The sequence below is a fragment of the Suricata suricatta genome, chromosome 4 (genome assembly GCF_006229205.1).
Source record: "Suricata suricatta isolate VVHF042 chromosome 4, meerkat_22Aug2017_6uvM2_HiC, whole genome shotgun sequence".
Classification (NCBI taxonomy): Eukaryota; Metazoa; Chordata; class Mammalia; order Carnivora; family Herpestidae; genus Suricata; species Suricata suricatta.
This window is the reverse complement of record NC_043703.1, coordinates 146,513,814-146,536,067: the sequence shown is the minus strand read 5'-3', so window position 1 is coordinate 146,536,067 and position 22,254 is coordinate 146,513,814. Positions and strand designations below refer to the sequence as shown.

Genomic DNA, 22,254 nt, shown 5'->3' with positions numbered 1-22,254 from the left:
TGGCTCAGTTGGGCTCAGGTCATGATCTCATGGTTCGTGAGTTCGAGTCCTGCATTGGGCTTTGTGCTGACAGCTCAGAGCCTGGATTCCGCTTTGGATTCTGTGTCTCCCTCTCTCTGCCCCTCACCCCCTTCTCAAAAATAAATAAATATTTTAAAAAATAAAGAAAAAAGAATACATAATCTGTAGTTGTTGGGTGTAGTGCTCTAAAAATATCAGGTCAAGGTGGTTGATAGGGCTGTTGAAATTTTCTAAGCCTGTCTTAGAAACATTTTTCATATATGTGTGTTCATTCATATATATACATATGTATATGTACATATATACATACATATATAGGGGCTTGCTTCTATCAGTTGCTGAGAGAGAGGGATGTTAAAAATCTCCAACTATGATGTTGTGTATTTGTTTCTGCATTTAATTCGGTCACATTTTGCTTCTTGTATTTAAGCTCTGCTGTCAGAGGCCATGATAATAGGAGACCTTGAATGCTAGGTACCAGGAGTGAGATTTCTTGGTGGAAACTGCGGAAGGCACTGCTCAGTGCTGATTCTGCGTGTGGCACTGTGAACGCGGGGATGTGGGAATTGGTTAGTAGGAGCACTGCGTAGGCAGAGTAGGGGGTAAGATTAGCCTGCTGCTGAGATGCCTCAGACTGGAGTTGCTAACAGTATGGAGTGTGATGATGATTCTGAAAAACTGAAGAAGATGCTGATCTGATAGACATGGAAGAGAAAAAATGGGCAGATGTTTTTTATGGTTTGAAGATAGGAAATGCTAGGAGGGCTGAATTAAACAGTTCTCAGAACCTAGAGAATTGGGAAAAAGAAGTGTGATCGCTAGTGATAGCGGTGTATTTCATAGCAACTTTGAGTGATAGTGATGGGCCTTTTCTCATTAAATGCTCATTTAATTGTGGTGTCGCTGGATATACAAATGGAGGTATTGTATAAGTAACAAAGAGAAGGTCAGGATCAGTGAAAAAGGATCAGAGGTTCTTTTTGCTGAGTTTTTTTTTTTTTATTTCACCCACACTATGAAATCATTCATTTCTGAAATGATTTTTGGTTTAAGTTTTTATTATATGTGGTCTTGGCTCAGACGTTTGCCTCATACAAACTGACCTTAATCGCTCAGTCTAACGTGTACAGGTAGCTCCCCTAGTAACTCTCTGCCTCAAACTTCACAGTTTTATTTACCGATCTTTTCCTCTCATTAGAATGTGAGCTTCAGAGAATGGGCACCTCATCTCCCTTGTTCACTGCGCCACCTCGGCACCTGCTGTGATGCTTACTGCACACTGGGCTCTTCAGTACATGGGGACTGAATCACTCTGCCTGTCACAAAAGAAATGATGCATACTAAGTAAAAGACATAGTAAAAAGAAAATGTTTTATAAGCTGATTTTAAAATACCTTACTAATGTGCATTACCTGTTTTTTGAAGTCATGATGCCAGGTACTAAGTCCCTGGTTACTGTCCCCTCTTCACCGCCACCTGAAGATACTCTGCGTGCCACCAGAGGGAAAGTGATAGTTAAATGTAACGGTAGAGGGACGCCTGTGTGGCTTAAGCATCTGACTCAGTTTCAGCTCAGATCATGATCTCGTGGTTTTGTGGTTCAACCCCACGTTGGGCTCACTCTGGCAGCGTGGAGCCTGCTTGGGATTCTCTCTCTCCTTCTTCCTCTGCCCATCCCCCACTAGCGCTCTCTCTGTCTCAAAATAAAGAAACTTTAAAAAAATTAATAAATGTAACTGTAGATTAGCACACCTCATTACATGATTTTAAGTTTGCATCCCAAAAAAGGAATTACTTAAAACCTCTAACCACATATGCTGGTCACTTCTCCATTTTAAAAGGTAGCATGTAATTTAGAAATATCACAAAAAGAAAGAGATATCTAGACACAAGTATTTTTATCAGTTAACTTTTAGTGAGTATCCATTCTTTGCTACTCTTATGAAGTACAAAGAAGTCTATTGACAGTGTGTGGAGTAAACGGAGCCTGCACATAGGAACACGTGTAACGCAAACACTCATCTGATAAAGTATATGCCAGTTTTACCATTACCTAAAGTGATCTGACCTCTGCTTTGTAAAATGCAATCTTAGTACACCCCCGTCTTCTAGCACATAGAAGACCTGTGTTGGGAATTAAAATCCTATGTGAGCATCCTGCCAGAGCATTTTGGAGATTTCGAACAGCTCGGTTCCCATAGTCCTCAACAGCTGCCTTCCAATTCAGTAAAGTTGCTCTTTAAGAAAGAACTAAACACTTAACTGTAGTTTAGGTGTTACATTTCATTTTTAGCTCTTTGAATACGGACTCTCTCCAACATCCTGGTGTTTTCTCTTGCCTGCTAGCCAAAACAGAGAGATAAAGTACATTGCAGAATGATGCCACAGAAATGGGCTTTCTCCATTTAGTAGAGACGAGTGCAGCAGGTTTACTACTTTTAGTTTGTTTTCCTTCCTGTGTTCTCACCACCGAACCTGTGCCTAATCTCTTACGTTATAGTGTGCTCTCTTCCCCCAGACCGTTGATATTGCACTTGGATCTGTTTAGAAGCATGTAATGTCCTTTGACCAGTTTAATAATCCTCATTCTCTTTGAGCTTTTAAGTGCATTACCATTGTTGAATTGGAATAGGTTCGTTAATTCCACAAATTAATCTTTTAAAATGTGTACCTATTCTGCGCTAGTTAAAAAACATCCATCTGCCGGGCGCCTGGGTGGTTCAGTCAGTTATGCGTCCGACTTTGGCTCAGATCATGATCCCACGGTTCGTGGGTTTGAGCTCTGTGTCGAGCTCTGTGCTGACAGCTCAGAGCCTGGAGCCTGCTTCAGATTCTGTGTCTCCTTCTCTCTCTATGCTCCTCGTCAAACACCCTACCCCCCCGTTTGCTCTCTCTTTCTGTCTCTCTCTCAAAAATAAACAAACACTAAAAAAACATCCAGCCGGGAGCTTATAGTCTAGTGAGGGAGATACGTCATAAGCATATAATCACACAAACATATGTTAATACAAGTTTTGAAAAATGCTAAGAAGGAATAGTAGAAAGAGCTATGAAGGTGGAAGGGAGGGCGGATTTATTTTTTTCTTTTTCTTTCTCAAGTTTTTGTTAAATTCCAGTCAGTTAACATGCAGTGTCATATTAGTTTCAGGTGTAGAATTTAGTGACTCATCACTCACATACTACAACCAGTGCTCATCACAATAAGTGAAAGGAGGGCTGGTTTCGATTCCTGAGGTAAGAGAAGTAGAGTGTCAGCTGAAGCTTGGACAGGGAGTAGAAATCGGGCAGGTGAGGAAAATAAGAGATTATTTGCAACAAGGACTGTATTGTAATGATGGCCTTAGATGGGGCAGAGAGACCAGGGACCGGGCAGGGACTGAGGAGGTACCAAAGCTGCTAATGCACGGCCCGCTGTGGGGAGAGTGGCTGCGTCAGGAGGTGGGGGGTTTTATTCTAAGTGAGACAAAACTCACAGAAGGAGTGTAAGCAGGAATCAGATATCAGATTTGTGTGCATGTGAATGATGACTTATTTCTGAAATAGGCTCGATGGGGCTCTAGAATATAATCTAGGTTGTGACAGTGGAAAAGATTTTAAGGGTGACGTCTGGGTTTCTGGTGGCAGCAATTGGGTGAGTGTGAAGGTACTGTTCTTTTTTCTTCTTTCTTCTTTTCTCTTTTGGAGATGGGGGAACCAAGGCAAAGGAATACAGAGGAGTTTAGTTTGGAATTCCTTAAAAAATGGGCAGGTGCTTGCAGGTGTGGAGCTTAAAATAGAGCATAAAAATAGTAGGGGCATTCTTTTGAGAATAACTTACATCCAAAATTGATGTGTTTATACTACACCAGAATTAGCAGTTTTGAAATCCAGTAGCCTAGGCTTTTCAGTGTTTTGTCCTTTTAATGTAAATATAATAGTGAATGGTAAGAAGCATTAATATTTTAGATTTAGTAATTGGTATGTAGGAAGTTAAACATACAATTTTGGTTTTTAGGTTATAATCTGCCTTTTTTTTTAAAAAAAAAAAAAGGAGGGCCAAAAAAAATGGAGATACAGTGAAGTACTTTGACCTTTTATTGTACTGTTTAAATTTCATTTTATCTTTAGAACCTAGAATTTAAGCATCAGTATCTCCCTGGAAGCCGACTAAGAATTAAAAACAAAAAAGCCATATGAAGATACATAACATTTCCTGAATATGTTTTACTGAAACAAATAATTAAAGAATTGTATGATACCGAAGTCTGGAAAAAAGCAAGGGAAAACATGATGGCTGCCATTATTTATTAGGTAAGTGGCTGCCAACTAGAAGAGATATTAAACTTAGTTGGCTGTTATCTATTTATTAATTACTTTGCAGTAACCATGTGCCAGGCATTATTTTAAATAACTTAAAAATATTAAGTATTTACTCTCCTAACAACTTTGAATAAATACAAGTATTATTCTACTTTTTTGTAGAGCAGGAAACCAAGGCATAGAAGGGTGAAGGTCAAAAAGCTAGTGTTGGTGGAGTTGAGCTCCAGAATCCATACTTTTCATCAAATTGTAGTATAATCCAGTTCTAATAAGGGAATGTGGTTGCCTATAGGCAGATGTGGATAGCTAAAGTTCAGTTAATTTATTTCATTGATATGAGGTTTTATTCCATTAGAGTTTACTAATCCATTCTATTATTGATGGGCATTTGAGTTCTTACCATTTTTTGCTTTCGTGAACAATGAACAGTGAACAATCTTTCTTCTTCTATATATCTTCTTCATATCTCTTGTCCACTTATACAAAGAATTTTCTTGGGGTCACAGTTCTCTTTAATGCTAGCCACTCATAGAATTTTTGCCACTTACCAAGATTTACTTCTCAGCTGGAGTCCCCTTGGAGCTCTTGCCTTTACCACAGAGCAACAGTTTTCAAATCTTTTCAATATAATACAATTTTTTGTAACAGCATCCATGAATTTATCCAGATTTTTAAAAGCATTCAAAAGTTGTGTGAAGAAATTTGGTTTTTTTTCTGGAGAGAGATTGCAGGGTTTTCATAAAAGCTATTGTAATCATAAGAGCAATGAACTTAGTCTTCTAAAAATCAAAGATTAATAAGGAAAAATAAGTAAATATGACCATTATATTAAAAAAATAAAGTTTATCCCCTGCTGACTGACTCTCTCTCTCTCTCTCTCTCTCTCTCTCTCTCTCTCTCTCAAAAATAAACAAACATTAAAAAAATTTTTTAAATGGTACCTCGGTGGCCCAGTCGGTTAAGCATTTGGCTCAGGTCATGATCTCTCACCTGCTCATGAGTTCCAGCCCTGCGTTGGGCTCTGTGCTGACAGCTCAGAGCCTGGAGTTTGCTTTGGATTCTGTGTCTCACTCTCTCTGCCCCTCCCCTACTTTGGCACACTTTCCCTCTCTCTCTCCCTCTCTCTCAAAAAGTAATAAACATTAAAACATTTAAAAAATAAACAGTTTCACCTTTAAAGTCTGCTTTTTTGGGTGCCTCCTCTTCAGATTATGTTAATAACAAAAAGCAAAAAAGAGGGGTGCCTGGGTGGCCTCGTAGGTTAAGCATCTGACTCTTGGTTTCAGCTCAGGTCATGATCTCATGTTTCATGGGAAACATGAGAAGTTAAACTTTCTACCCACTTTTAAACTATTTTTTTAACATTAATATGATGGCTTTATTTCAAATTTTATTTAAATTATTTTTGTCTTTGATTTGGAGAGCATGACTGCTGCACCAGCAGTAAGAGGAGAGTTGGTAGCATCATTTTTCATTCTTTTGTGAAATCTTATAGTCTCTCTTAAGAAAAAACTATTTTGCACAAAGTTTTAGGTGCTGCCTTCTTTCTTAAATTTTATTTGGGGCAGAATTAATAAGAACAGAGAAGTTACCATAGAATCTTAACTCCATGTAACCAAAGTAATTTATGATTGCTGCTGGTCTTAGTGGTTTATTTATAATAACCCGCTAGTGGACGGCAGCAGAGCTACCTAAGCTAGTACCATCACACGGGGACGTGGACTAACATTACCCCTTTCTCTCCTCCTCAAAAAGTACATCAGAGTAGAAGAGTTAAAGTCATGTTGTATTAAAGATAACCTTGGATCCGCACTAATTTTACCAAAGTCATCAATGTATAAACATTGTAATTTTAAGTGTTATTGATAACAAGTTACTTCCATCCCATTTCACATTTACTATGTATGGGCATGGGGGAGAGACTCTACTGCCCTTAGAGATTTGAAAGTTTCCGTTACTTCCTCACGGAGAACAGAAGAGTAGACCACACCTTCTTTTGAGCCTCATCTCATAAGGTGACAGTTGCTAATGGAAGATGGTTTTTTTTCTGCTTTTCCAAAAGCAGATAATGTGTATGATTATCTATGATATCAGATAATGTGTATGAAGAGCTAATGTCATGTGTATGATCTAAAGCTGGTCCATTTTAAAACTTTCCCAATTAACTGTTTTAGAGGCCCTTTCTGCCTGTCATGAGTTCTCTTTCTGTCATATACTTCATTCTGTTACTGAGCACCTTTAATGAATGATTGGTTCTGGAGAATGACAGGATGGTGAATTTTCAAATTGTTAAAAATATTGGTGTGTTAATAATATATATGAAGCAAAACTTTAAAAAGATTATGGGAGGGGGTGTGTGGGTTGCTTAGTTGGCTAAGAATCTGACTTTTGATTTTGGCTCAGGTCATAATCTTGGGCTTCATAAGATCAAGCCCCTTGAGGAGAAGGGGAGAAAAAATAGTTAAGGAGATGGAGGGAGGCAAACCATAAGAGACTCTTAAATACTGAGAACAAGCTGAGGGTTGATGGGGGTAGGGGAGAGGGGGAAATGGGTGATGGGCCTGGAGGAGGGCACTTGTTGAGATGAGCACTGGGTGTTATATGGAAACCAACTCGACAATAAATTATATTAAAAAATAATTACCTTTATTTGTATATTCAGTAAATAAAAACATTATTTCTAAAAAAAAAAAAAGATCAGGCCCCTTATTGGGCTCTACATTGACAGTGGAGAGCCTCCTTGGGCTTCTCCCTCTCCCTCTCTCTCTATACCTTTCCCTAAGTTGCATATACATACATGCTCGCTCACGCTCGCTCGCTCGCTCTCTCTCTCAAAATAAGTAAACATTTAAAAAAAAAAAGATTATGGACACCTGGGTGGCTCTGTTGGTTGAGTGTGCAACTCTCAATCTTGGCTCAGGTCATGATCCCAGGATTGTTGGATTGAGCCCTAAACTGGGCTCCATGCTAAGCATGCAGCCTGCTTAAGATTCATTCTCTCTCTTTCTCTCTCTCTCTCTCTCCCCTTTCCTACCCCTCTCTCCCTCCCATGTGTGCTCTTGCTTTCTTAAAGATTATGAAAGATTGGAAATAAACAAATAAAATATTACCAATAACAACATAGTATTTGATTCCAGGTAAAGGTGGTAGTTTGAGCACATAGTTAATATTGTTCCCTCCCGAAACCACAGTTAAACAATGAAAACAAAGTCAATAAGGGTTGTTGTTGAGTTGTTTTTAGTCATAAATACATACTAAGAACTGGAGAAAAATAGGGCAAACTTTTTGAAACTGAGAAACAGCTAGAAGAGTGTAGTAATCTTATTAAACCGAGGAAAGCCCAGTTTTACATGGAGAAAGCTAAGGACTAATGGAATTTGTACTGGTGAGTCTCCAAAGGGCTCACACAGTGGGCGTACTAGGTCACTCTGAAAGGGGAAGGGGAAGAAGGGCGAGAAGATGAAGATGATGGATCTAGGGGGCTAAAAGAAGGAGGATTGTTTAAAAGATGTTTAAGTAACAGTTAAATGCCTGGATCTTCTTTGCTTTTTGCCACTGTTCTAATGCCCTGCTCCCATCTTGACAGTGGGAAATTTGAAGTATATTCTCTGGATGAAGACAGAGGGCTGGCTACTGGCCTAATGGACAACAGGCACATTGAAGGTTGGAGGGGGATTAAATGAGCATTGACATTTTGAATGATGAGAGTCCCTGCCCACTCCTCCATGATTGGCTTCCCAACTGAGGACTTTATCCTCTAGGCAGGAAGCAGGAAGAATCTTTTATGAAAAATCTGACCAGCCCATTAAGAAAAAACTAAAGACAAAAAGAACTTCACATAAATACTGTACTCTGTTTAGTAAATCTGTTTCTTATGGGGGTACAGGTTAACAGTTCTGAAGCTACTTTATACAGGTGTTGAGCAGATAAGTAAATAAGTGGTAGATAATAGGCACCAGGTTTCTCACATCAATACCTGTGACCTGATGAAGAGCCTGCCCAGATTGCCCTAAATTGAAGGTCACAGTCAATAGCCCCATGTACTTAATTAGAGCTTTAAATAAATTATTTCCAAAGATCTAAATATCATCAAATATCTAAGGAAAGCATCTACTATAAATAACAGAAATCAAAATAAACAAATCAAGAATACAAACCAACTTGCTGAAAATAGACTGTATAGCTGGGAAATTTTTATGTATATGTACACACACACACACACACACACACGCACACATCTACATATACCGTATGTGTGTATAAAGTATCTTTAGAAAGATGGGATGCTACATCCGTAGAGCAAGGATAGGATACTTTAAAAACATTCAGAAAACAAAGAATTCTTTTAAATTAAGAATATGTGGCAGAATAGAAAAACTCAATAGAATTATTAAAGAATAAATTGAGAATTTTTTAGGAGTAGAGCAAAAAGGCAAAGAAATCATAAACAGAAGATTGAAGAAAATAAGAAGATGAATCTAGGATGGTCGACTTCAAGTATTCTCTCTCAAATATTAAAAAAAATAAAATTTACAGACCACTTAAACACAAGATGAGGTGTATTCATATATTTGTATGAGTGAAACACATGCATGTACGCCTCAGCAAGGATAAGCTCCAAAACAATGCGTGAAATCAGCAAAATGAATAATGTGTGTTACATACAATTTAAACATGTATGTTTTAAAACATAAAACATATTGTGTATGGGTACACGCACTCATACATATTCAGAAAGAGATGTACTAAATTCATGATAATGGTTATCTCTATCAAAGGGAGGAGAATGAACAGAGTGGGCTCTGTGTGAGTTTGGGGACTTTGGATTTATTGGTAGTGCTTCATTTCTTAAAGAAAAAATATAAAAAGTGTTTACTGTTGTTAATTCTGGGGCTAAATCCATAGATATTTACTTGTAATATTTATCTATATATTTTTAATTTCTGGCTCTGTACATCTGCCTGATTCCAGAATAACAAAGGGAGAATGTCTAATAGGTTTCCTTTTTACCCTATGTGTTAGATGCATAATATGTGTTCTTCTATCACCTGGCCTCCTCATTTGATTTTTAAATCAGATTGAATTTAAGAAATTACATTAGTAATTAAATAAATTAAATTGACGGAATTGAGGTGCTGTGTTAGCCAGAACTGGTGCCGTAATCCAGCACTGGAAGCAGATAATGATGATAGAAAGGCCTTACCAGGGAGGGGAAAATTGGAACCTGAAATTGAAAGTCATCCGGCATGCTCAGTAGTCATGATGGTCCAGTAGGAGTTTGTAGTATCCATAGGAGATCTCCTCCTCTGGATTCCTCGGGATTGCAGGGCAGGGGGGTTGGTGAGGAAAGGCTTAAAATGCTGAGCTCTAGAAAGCACAGATAAGGGGTGCCTGGGTGGCTCGGTCGGTTAAGCCTCCGACTTCGGCTCAGGTCAGATCTCACGTTCATGGGTCATCAGACTCTGTGCTGAAAGCTGGCTCAGAGCCTGGAGACTGCTTCCGGTTCTCTGTCTCCTTCGCTCTCTGCCCCTCCCCCTCTCATGCTCTGTCTCTCTCTCTCTATCAAAAATAAATAAAACATAAAAAAAAATTTTTTTTTAATTTTTAAAAAAGCACAGATAATTACATAACAATCACAGGGCATGGAATATTTGAATCACTATATTGTACACCTGCAGCATGACATGGTATGTTAACTATACTGGAATTTAAATTAAATGAAATGAAATTTAAAAAAAAAAATCACTGGAGAGATGCATTTTAAGAGAACTCACTTAAAGTGAAATATTATTATTTCACAGTAATAATCAAACTTCTTTTTTAGTACTTATGCATATTCTTCCTGTCTTCTTAGGTTCTCTGTGTCACTTATCTCCTGACTCCATATTTTTAACTTCTCATTGTGTATACATACCTTCTTTTGTACATATCCTTTTTTAATTATTCAAAATCTTAAAAATTATTTTAATTATCTGTTATTTATCTATCTTGAGAGAGAGACTCAGAGCACGAGCAGGGGAGAGACAGGAGAGAGAGAGAACCCCACACAGACTTTGCACTGTTGGTAGAGAGCCAGATGCAGGGCTCAAACTCACGAACCGTGAGATCATGACCTGAGCTAAAATCGAGTCAGATGCTTAACCAATTGAGCCACCCACGTGCACCTGTACATATTTTTTTGGAATGTGGATTTATCTTGTGCTTTTCTATTTTTTATGCAGTTCCTAAATGACCATACTCAGCTCCCCCTTAGCATTGTTCTTACATTTCCTCACATGGTTGGCCATGAGTCCATTAGGACCCTAAATCATTAGCAGGATCCATCTGGCTTCAGTTACTGCTTGGTTTTGAAATAGTGCCTATAAAAACTCTCAGGTTTTATAGAAGAGAGTAGCATTTTTTGGCAAAGATTATACCTGCAGGATTAAGTATGTAAGTGATTTGGGGGGTTGCTTTTTCTTGGAAGCCAAATAATGACAGAACTAAGTTTCTAGATGACTAGATAAACAATGCCATATTTGCCAATAGTCACTTACTACTTACCAATTCTTACACATTTACCTAGGGAAAACTAAAAGATAAAATGCCTCACAAATGAAAGAACACACAAAGTAGTATCAGGAGGATTGAAATGAATTGTTTCATTCAAGAAAATGTTCTGGAGCACTGTTTATTACAAATGCAAATTAACTAGACATATAAAATGAGAAAAGTTCAACTAAATGTAAATTGGGCTAATCTAACTGTAAATTCTTTTCTTTAATAGTTTTAACTGTAAGTCAGTATGAAGAGCTAGCTCAAGTTTCTTTGAGGTTTTGAATTGTGGATTGAAATCAGCAGAAGAAAAAATCTTGAAAATATAAAAAGCACTTAGTTCAATTTAGAGGGACTGTAAGGGGGTAAGCGCTTTTGAATCCAGGTGATAGGATAATCCCATTTTCTAAAATTAAACATTGCACTTTAATATGGAATTCAGCATTGGAGGAAATCATGATTTAGAGAAAGCATAGTTTTTATATAAAAAGAAAAAGCCCAAAATAAGCATTAAAAAAAACTATTACAAATATGAAACAAAAGAAAAAAAGACTTGTATTTATTGATAGTATAACATACCAGATGTACATAAAGTAATATTTTTGAATATATTAGTTAATTGGGAGGACAATTGTATTTTGGTGAACCCATAAAAATATTTAATCCCTCTGTTCTTGGGGGGAGTCATTTTTAGTTTCAACAGTAAAAGTATATATATAGGTCTTGCATATCTTTTGTTAAATTAATTCTTAAGTATTTTTGTATTTTTTGATGCTATTATAAATTTGTTTTGCATTTTATTTTCCAACTGTGGTTGTATAGAAACATAGTTGATTTTGTATACTCACCTTGTATCCTACAACTTTGCCAAATCACTTATTAATTCTAGTAATTAGTTTTAAGATTCCTTAGAGTTATGTACCAAAAAATGATTTTTAAGTGAATAAAGACAATTTTAGTTCTTTCTCTCTGAGTTTCCTTTTTTTTTCTTGACTTATTGCACTGAGTAGGACCTTCAGTACATCCATTACAATAATAAAGTGGCTATAAGGCACCTGGCTGGATCAGTTGACAAAGTGTGGAACTCTTTTTCTGTTTATTTATTTATTTTGAGAGAGAGCGAGCTGGGAAGGGCAGAGGGAGAGAGAGGGAGAGAGAAACCACCAGGCTTCATGCTGGCAGCACATAGGGGCTTGATCTCACAAACCATGAGATTATGACCTGAGCTTAAATCAAGAGTCAAATGCTTAACCAACTGAGCCCTGCCAGGCGCCCAAAGCATGGACTCTTGATCTTGAGGTTGTGGATTTGGTCCCCCATGCTGGGTGTAGAGATTATTTAAAAATAAAATATTTAAAAAACAAAACAAAACAAAACACCACAGTGGCTAGAGTGAACATTCTTGCCTTGTTCCCAACATTAGGAGAACTCCCAATATTTTACCATTATATAAAATACTAGATGTAGGGTTTTTTTTAGTCATCCTACTTATCAGATTGAAGGAGTTACCTTTAATTCTTAGTTTGCTGAGAATTATATCATGAATGGGTGCTGAATTTTCTCAGATTTTTTTCCTGTATCTGTTGAAATGGTTATATACGTTTTATTCTGTTAGTATGGTAAATTACATTGATATTTAACTTGAAACATTTCTTGGATAAACCACATGATCATGGTATGTTATCCTTTTTATATATTGTTGGATTCATTTTGTTGTTTTGCATCTGTATTCATGAGGCTGATTTTCTTTCCTGGTAATACCTTTGTCAAGTTTTGGTATTAGGAATTTGCTTATTTAATAAAACAAGTTGGGGGAAGGATGCGCCTGGGTTGCTCAGTCGGTTGAGTATCTGACTCTTGATTTCAGCTTAGGTCATGATTGATCATGGTTTGTGAGTTTGAGCCCTGCATTGGGCCCTGTGGACAGTGCAGAGCTTGCTTGGAATTCTCTCCTTCTCTTTCTGCCCCCTCCTCTGCTCACTCTCTTCTCCCTCAAAATAAATAAATAAAAACTTTAAAAATTTTTTGAAAAAATAAAACAAGTTGAAGAGTATCTCTCTTCGGTTTTCTAGAAAGTATGTAAGATGATTATTACTTACTTTAATGGTTGCTAGAACCCACCAGTGAAGCCATCTGGGCCTAGAGTTTTATTTTGATTTTTGTGGGTTTTTTGTTTTGTTTTTATTGTCTTTTAATTATGAATTTTTTTAGTCGATAGGTTTCTATTTATTTTTATGGTTGTTGTAGTAATTTTAAGGGATTTTTCATTTTATCTGTTACTGAGTTGATTTGCATTATATGAATATTGTATTTGTAGGATCTGTTGTAGTAATTTTAAGGGATTTTTCATTTTATCTGTTACTGAATTGATTTGCATTATGTGAATATTGTATTTGTAGGATCTGAATGTTTCTCCTCCCATTTCTGTAATTAGTAATTTGTGATGCCTTTTGTTTTTCTTGAACAGTCTTACTAAAATGTATAAATGATTTTTTTAATCTTTTAAACTGTTGGTTTTAATTTTTTTAGATTGTCCAGTCTTTGGATTGAGTATTGTCTTGACTTCAAGTTCACTAAGTTGTTTTGGTGCCATCTCAGAGCTATTATTAATAGTAGATTCAGTCTATCCAGTGGATTTTTAAGTTTTGATATTGAACTACCTCGTTTTTGAAGTTTCATTTCTTTCTTTTCTTTCGTTTCCATTTGCTGTCAAATTTCTTATCTGTTTACTAATTATAACATCTTGAATATACTTGTATTAACGGCTTGAGCATTCTTGTCAGTTAATTCCAACGTCTTGTGATAGGTTTTTCTGTTATAAGATCTGTTTTCTAGATCATCTTGTGATAGGTTTTCTCCTGTACTTGAGTTATAGTTTTTATCTTCTTTGCATGTTTAGTAATTTTTTATTATATATTGGATTTTGTTTATTATATTATAGATTGATTTTTTTTAAGAGTATTGATTTTTGTTCCAAATTACTAGCTGGTAAATACTATATAACCCAGCAATTACAATTTCTTATCTGTTCACTAGTTATAACATCTTAAATATACTTAACAGCATGAGCATCCTTTTCAGTTAATTCCAACATCTTGTAATAGATTTTTCTATTATAAGATCTATTTTCTAGATATTGGATTTTGTTTATAATATTGTAGATTGTTTTTTTAAGAGTATTGATTTTTGTTCCAAATTACTAGCTGGTAAATACACACTTACCATACAACCCAGCAATTGCGTTTCTGGGTATTTATCCTAGAAAAATGAAAACTTATGTCCACACAGAAAGCTGTACACAAATATTTATAGCAGCTTTATTTATAATTACCCCCAAAAGAATACATCCCATTTGTACTTTGACAGGTGGGAAAAAACCAAAAAACAAAAAACTGTATCTCCAAATCATGGAGCAATGAAAAGGAACAAACTATTGATATAGTCAACAAATTGAATGGATTTCGGGTATCTTATGCAAGAGAAAAAAAAGCCAATCTAAAATGTTTCCATACTATTTGATTCAATTTTTGTAAGATTCTGAAAGTGACAGAATTATAGAACTAGAGGACAGATAAGTGGTTGTCAGGAATTAAGGAAAGGGGAGGAGGGTGTGATTATAAATAACAAAAGGGAATCTAGGTTGTGGTATGGTATATGGATCTCTGCACGTGCTAAAATGTCATAGAATTGTAAACAAAGATATACAAAAAACAAAAAATGCATGAAAAAACTGGCAAAATACAAGTAAAGTCTGTAGCCTAGAGGATTGTATTATGCCAGTCAGCTTCTCAGTTTACGATAATACACTGCACTTATGTAAGTTATCGCCATTGGGGTAGTTGAGTGGTATAGACGTGGGATCTCTCTACCACTTTTACTACTTGTGACGATAAGAGGCTCTAAGGATTTCAACATAAAAAGTAAAAAAAATTACTGACTGATAACCTTGAAATTAGGGAGGTTTGGTTTTTATACTTTGTCACCCCAGATGTTATTTCAGCTTTGCTCTTAGTCTTGGGAGAATCTTTATTTCCTGGGATGTAGTCTTTACCCTGAGATGTGGCCCTTCCTGTGGTTTCTGTGAGAAGCCATTTGTGTTCACCAGTCCCTTCTAAACTTGGCAGGATTCACAATCCAAACTGTGTCTTTCCTGTGGTAGGAAGCTGAGATCTCTGTTCAGCCTTTTAGTCTTCCAGCTGTTGCCTTCTGTTGGGCTCCTTGGAGTCTCCCAGTGCATGAGCAGTTCGGGGACCAGCCAAAGATCTGAGGAGCATTTGTGGACAGATTTACACTCCCACTGCCCTTTATTGTACCACCCTTCCTGCCATGACTTTCCCCTCCTGTTGTCAGCTTTCTTTCGGCTCTTAGATGCCAGTGGGACCGTGGTTTTCTTCTTGAGCTCTAGTCTCCCAGTACTTAAGAGGGATATACTGGGAAGAGTTCTTTTAAGGTAGAGTTATACATATACATCTCATCAATATGGTTCCTTTCTTTCAGTAATCAAACCCCCTACATTTCTGGCTGCTGTTGATCACTTTCAGTATCTTTGAATAGTTACTTTTAACTTAAAAAAATTGTTTTAAATGTTTATTTTTGAGAGAGAGAGAGAGAGAGAGAGAGTGAGTGTGAGACTGAACGTGAGTGGGGGAGGGGCAGAGAGAGAGGAAGACAAAATCTGAAGCAGGCTCCAGGCTCTTGAGCTGTCTGCACAGAGCCTGACAGGGGAGGTGGGGGGTCCTCAAACTCACAAACCCATGAGATCATGACCAAAGCCAAAGTTAGAGGCTTAACCAACTGAGCCAACAGGAGCCCATGAACAGTTTTTTAAAATATTCTATCCAGAGTTAATAATTATTATCTGAGGGCAAATTAGTCCAATATGAGATAGTTCATTATTATTGGAACTAGAGCTCAGTAAATTTTATTTTATTTTATTTTATTTTTTTATTTTTTTAATGTTTTATTTATTTTTGATACAGAGAGAGACAGAGCATGAGAGGGGGAGGGGCAGAGAGAGAAGGAGACACAGAACTGGAAGCAGGCTCCAGGCTCTGAGCTAGCTGTCAGCACAGAGCCTGACGCGGGGCTCGAACCCATGAACGTGAGATCTGACCTGAGCCGAAGCCGGAGGCTTAACCGACTGAGCCACCCAGGCACCCCTTATTTTTAAGTATTGTGAATATAAAAAGTTTGTAAAGGGGCGCCTGGGTGGCTCAGTTGGTTGAGCATTCAATTTCTGCTCAGGTCATGATTTCATGGTTCATGAGTTTGAGCTCTGCATCAGGTTCTGTGCTGACATCCTGGAGCCTAGAGCCTGCTTTGAGCTCTGTGTCTCCCTTGCTCTCTACTTCTTCCCCATTCATGCTCTGTCTGACTTTCTCCCTCTCAAAAAGTGAATAAACATTAATTTAAAAGTTTGTAAAGTTTTCCAGTGAAAAATTTGAAAGTGGGGTGCCTGGGTGGCTCAATCAATTAAGCCTCTGTCTCTTGCTTTCCACTCAGATCATGATCTTACAGTTCATGGGTTTGAGCCCTGCATGGGTCTCTACACTGACAAGAGTCGGCTTGGGATTCTCTCTTTCTCCCTGCCTCTCTCCTGCTCATTCATTCTCTCTCTCTCTCTCAGAAACAAATAAATAAATAAATATTTTAAAAATTTTGAAAGTAAAGTATGATAGTAACTTTAATGCATAGTGAGAAGTATTACAGAAATCAAAGAAAGTGTTCAATGAAAACTGAAAATATGAATAATGAGTATTTTAAGTAAAAAGAAGGATAAACATACAACTGTAGCCAGAAAAAATTTTTAAAAGGCATATAAATGGCTCTTTCAGAAGATTAAGGGCAGAATGTAATTATATATTACCTAAGCAGCAGCCTTAGATAGGAATACATATTTAATCACCAGAAAGGACTTTAGTTGTAAAATCAGATCTTCATCCATTGTCTTTTGGAAATATTTTTCCATTTGGCTTTATAAGTTGTATTTTCTTTCTTTATGCAGCATTTCTGGCCTTTGTCATTTCTTAGAGAATAAAACAACAATCTAATCTTCCTTCTGCTTTTATTTTTTTCTTTTTTTAGTTTGCATAATTGGCCTTAAATGAGGTGAGAGTGAAGAAACTACAGCCATCTCTGGATACATCGCTACCCCACTCCCCTGCACGCTACCCTCTGGAGCGCTAGATTTGACCATATCTGTTTTGAGGACTCATTATGAACAAAGAAGTCTCCCAGGTGGGAATTGTAGCTCTGTTTTTAAAGAGCTTTGTCTGTACAAAAGTGTGGAGGGAAATGATTACCTGTTGACTCTTGTTTAAATGGAAATCTGTTTTTGATTTAAAAGTTTCAAAGTTATTATAAAACATCTCTTGATGTTCCTAAATGTAAATTGTCCATGTTCACTTTATGAACCACTTTAATGCATGTTGAAATGAATATAGGGTTCATATGAATATTTTACAGTGAGACCCTCCTCATTGAATTTAAAATGGAAAGCATTAAAACTACACTGAGCCATCCCCAGATTTGGTCTATATATTTCTAACAGGTGTGCAGTCATTCGATCTATATTTGGTGCTCATTTTTTACATTTGGGCATTTTTGCATAGCTGATTTCGAAGAGTTTGTGAGCTACCTGAGGGAATAGTTCTTTCATATCCACAAACATGACCATGATCATAGAAGCCTGTATTAAAAAGATAAACATGCACCAAGCCAAGACAGTATGTAAAAAGCTGAAGATGAATCAGAAAATGATAAATCAGTAATTGGAAGACTTCTGGCAGGAAGCTTTTTAAAATTAACAGACTTTTAAACTGAATTATAGCATTATACAGATAAAAGTCACACATTTTAAGCGTAGAACTCTTAAATGATCATGTGCCAAACAAGCTTGTTAACCAGGTTAAGAAGTAAAACAGTATCAGCGCCCCAGGAACTCCCCTCATTCCTGTCCCCGCTGCTCACCCACCTACTCATTTTTAAAGAAGACAGGTGTCAGTGCGGAGTGATAGTTGTCAACTTGAAGAGTGGGGTTTAACAACCATAGATGTTAAAGGCAGTTCAATTTTGTTGGCTGACAAGCAATACTTGTGTTTGGAATAAACAATGAATTTGGGAGATGGAGGTGAGACTCTCAGTTGGCAGAGTGCTTTAGAGCAGGGACTGGAGGTACAGAATGATTTGAGATGATACTCACTTCATCCTGCTACCTCTCTCTGTAAAGTCTCAGGTAAGTGTCCGACTTCAGCTCAAGTCATGATCTCGTGGCCCATGAGTTCGAACTCCACGTTGGGCTCTGTGCTGACTTCTCAGAGCCTTGAGCCTGCTTTGGATTCTGTGTCTCCTTCTCTCTGCCCCTCCCCCACTCACAGTCTGTCTCTCTCTCTCTCTCTCTCTCTCTCTCTCTCTCTCTCTTAAAATGACAAACATTTTAAAAATTTTTAATAAAAATAAAGTCTGATTGGTTTCTAGAACACACTCCAGATTTCTGGCTTTTATTAACTGGTGATATATTTATTAACATTTATTTTCTGTTATTTGAAATCAGACTGTTGAATCTCATGGAGAGAAAGGAGTTTATCTTTATGAAAGAGAAGGGACAGAAAATAGAATGATTTAGTGATTGAACTCTCAGGTGTGTTTTTCTTTAACTCCTTGTTCAGTGAGTTCTCTAAGAAGTCTCTTTTCTTCATATCACAATGAAGATTGTTTTTTATCTTTTCTATTTCTCCTTAACATTTATCAAAACTAATTTTAAACCTGCCACATAGTTGCAAGATTGGTGGGCAACTTGGTAGGCCCTGTATATTGTCCATTGCCCACTTTCACCGGTTGTAAACATTTTGTTATATTTGCTTGATCTCTCTGCATATTTACTACTATTTCTGCTCCTCTTCTTCCAGCACCATTATTAATGATGGTGAATCATCTGAGAGGAAGTTGTGGAAATTTATGATCTTCCACTCCTAAATATTCAGTGTGTTTCTGCTACTTAACCACAACATAAAAAAGAAATGCAGGAAACAACATTTTCATCATCATCATCATCATCATCATCATCATTATTATTATTATTTCATTTATAGTTTACATTAAAATTTTATCAGTCATCTGATCCAGGATCACACATTGTATAGTTGTTATATCTCTTTGGTTCCTTTAACCTAGAATCGTCTGTCAACTTTCTTTGTCTTCCATAAAACTGACATTTTGGAAGAGTACAGGTCAGCTGTATTGTATAGTAGCACTCATTGTAAACTTGATATCTGTTTCCATCTGTGTTCCTTTCTAAAGACACTATGATATGGGACTTTGGAGATTCATGGATTTGTTAACAGAGAACCTTATCTAGTAGAACAAAGCCTATAAAGATTTTTTTCAGGAGAGAGTCTGTTAAAACATGGTGGGAGCCCAGAATTCTAGAAGGTAGATTCCTAAAGATGATTTGGATGTTGAAAAGAATTTTATATGTGTGTAGATGTATATATAATCTTAGAATCCAAGAGTTATAAATTTTTGGACAAAAATTAGGGTTTGTAATGGGAAAACTTTTTGAAGGAATAACACATTTACGTTTTAAGGTGAATTATATTTATAAGAAATAATTGATTTTATATGATCATGATGAAAGGAGTCAGGATTGGATATACAGTCAATTTTATTTATTTCTGTGTGACATTTGGACTAAGAATTGAGAAGACTCTCTCTGTTCGTGTGTTTGAAACTCTTGTAAATTCCACCCAGGATTTCTAGAAGTGGCATAATTTAATGTCTGCTTTTCTGAGAAAACTCCTAATGAAGGAGCATTTTAGTGTAGAAGCAAAAGCAAATATTGGGAATCTCTTGTTGGCTTTTCTACTCAGTTCTGTGACTATAGGTTAATTATATAAGTTAAAGCATACCCAGATTCTGGAACCAAATTACCTCTGCTGCTTATGATGTTAAGCAGATAAGTAATGTTTCTGTACCTCAGTTTCCTCATTTCCTATAATCCATAAATAGGTTATAATGATACTTGTCTCATATTTTATGAGTGAATTGAATTGGTAAGGTTTATGAATAAATAATGTAAGTTAGATGGTTAGAACAATGATTGGCACATAGTAAATCCTGTGTAAGTGTTGGTCATCATCATTGTTATCATCATCATCATCATCATTGTTGGACACTAGTTTGTAAGGTAAAACTGTTGAATTCAATCAGTAATTCTGTAGGTAGAAATAATAATACATACTTCATATGGCAGTTGTAAAGAGTGAGTTTACACATATAAAACACATAAACTATATATATACACACACACACAGACAATTATTATTATTACATTGTCTTATCCTATAATTAAATGGATATTAATAGGCCTGCTGTTTTGTAAACCTATTTATTATTTTGTTCGGCTCAGATTCTTTGTTTCTAACTGACTTGATACTTGAAAATGGGAACGGGCGAGATAGGCATTTTGTATATTCTTAAGTGGCCTATAGTCAGAAAGTTTGAGAAGCGGTGTGCTAGATGACAATTGCCGGAGTCCCTCTGATGCTGAAATTTTGAGAATCTGAGTCTCCAGTTTAAAATTTATAAGCATTACTCGTGTGGGTGTTATTCTGCTGAGAACATTGGAAAGTGAAATTTGAGTTTCACTTGTTTCGAGTTGGCCATTTGCTGGGCATTGTACTGCAAGCATATGACTAGAGCAATTAGTATGATCATGGAGAAAATATTAATGCTGCTTCACCAACTATTCACCTGAAATGCTTGGAGAATTTTTTTTTCATTTCCCCATGGGTATTAATAAGGATTTTGCCAACTATAAATGAATCAAGTAGGATGATTTAAGTTTTAAGCTAGGTTTTAAAAAATGCATATTCTTCTGTAAATTTGGGTAATGAAGATTGTATGTACATTTGTATTGTGCTTTTATTCAGGCCACTTCTGCTCCAGCTGCGGGGATAACCCCAAAATTAACTGGAGGCTTACCTGATTTGATCATTGTCTAGTGCCCTCAAAATATAGTTCTATTCTTTTGGCAAATTATGGACCCATGTTGTTTGGTACTTCTACTGCCTTTAACATTAAGCATCAAATTTTAGTATATTCATTTTTCTTTTACTGTTTTATATATGTACATTTAACCATTCTATATTCTGAAATGAGTTTCTGAAATATTTTGAGGGAAATTGAACAAGTTCTGATCAGAGATTTAACTATTTTAGATATTGGAATTATTTTATGTAGCAAATGTGATTTGGGGTTTGGATAATCATCTGTAGATGTTCTGTATCTAAAGCTGACCTCAGTTCTCTTCTGGCAGCAGCTTCTAACTGATTTTCTGCTCATTAGTTTCTGAATCTGTGAAAGAGGATGGAATTAACAGAGAGAGAGAGAGAGAGAGTGAAATTTTTATCACGTAGTTTTATATCTATGATCGCCATCTTCAAGGCCCTTACCTCTTTGCTAAAAACTATTATAAACGCTTCTCCTGTACACATGCAAGTAAATACTAGACATTTATTTTATTGTTTATACAGTTAAAGAGAGCTGTGGTCAGGAAGACTGATTTTAATCTCTTTCTTTTTTTCTTAAGAAATACCAACATGATTTCCACAAGTTAGAACGAGATAGTACTGATTTTTGGAAGTCATGAATAGCATATCTACAACTACCCAGTGTTATTGTAGGAAAACTCGAATCATCCAATTTCATGGGTTTGCAAAAAAATGTTGAGGGTGTTTTTGCCCAGTTGTTTTAATAAGGTAGCTGCCACAAATATGTATTTCATATAACAACTGTTTTTCCTCAGGCACAAATTCATACAATAGGAATATTTTGGCAAGGTGAATGTATATACGTTTGTTTTTTAATCTTAAAAAATCAAATTTTAAATAAAGTCAATGTGAGGAATTTAAAATACTGGGTTTTAAAACTGATCTTTCTCTTCTTCCTATATTTTTGTTAATAGCAAACAAAAAATAAACTTTTATAGTTTTTCCAAACTTATTCTTTCCATTTAGAAGAAAAATAATGCAAAGAAAAAAAGTATTGTCTCTTAATCTAAGCATAAATTTATTAAATATATTATTTCAGACATGACACACTTTTAGAATTTAAGTTATTAAGTTCTTGATAATTTCTTTACTCTTAATGTATAAAAGATTTTGCACAGGATTTTCTTTTACTAAAAAACCTTTTTTTTAAATAGTTTATTGTCAAATCGGTTTCCATACAACACCCAGTGCTCTTTCCATAAGTGCCCTCCACCATCACCACCACCTCTTTTCCCCCCTCCCCCTTCCCCTTCAACTCTCAGTTCATTTTCAGCATTCAGTAGTCTCTCAAATTTTGTGTCCCTCTCTCTCCCCAGCTCTCTTTCCCTCTTCCCCTCCCCCTGGTCCTCCA

The 22,254-nt window shown here is 36.3% G+C and overlaps 1 protein-coding gene across 2 annotated transcripts in view; it reads left to right on the top strand.

Moving 5' to 3' along the window:
* NCOA1 (nuclear receptor coactivator 1) overlaps nucleotides 1-22,254 on the top strand; it is a 236,954-nt gene that overhangs the window by 119,193 nt on the left and 95,507 nt on the right. Inside the window, exons 1-2 of one of the 2 annotated variants that reach the window (XM_029938201.1) lie at nucleotides 4,152-4,311; nucleotides 16,939-17,091. The gene's annotated coding sequence lies outside the window, so the exon portion shown is untranslated. Of the gene's footprint in view, nucleotides 1-4,151; nucleotides 4,312-16,938; nucleotides 17,092-22,254 lie in introns of those variants that run through there. The other variant, XM_029938200.1, reaches the window with a different exon arrangement.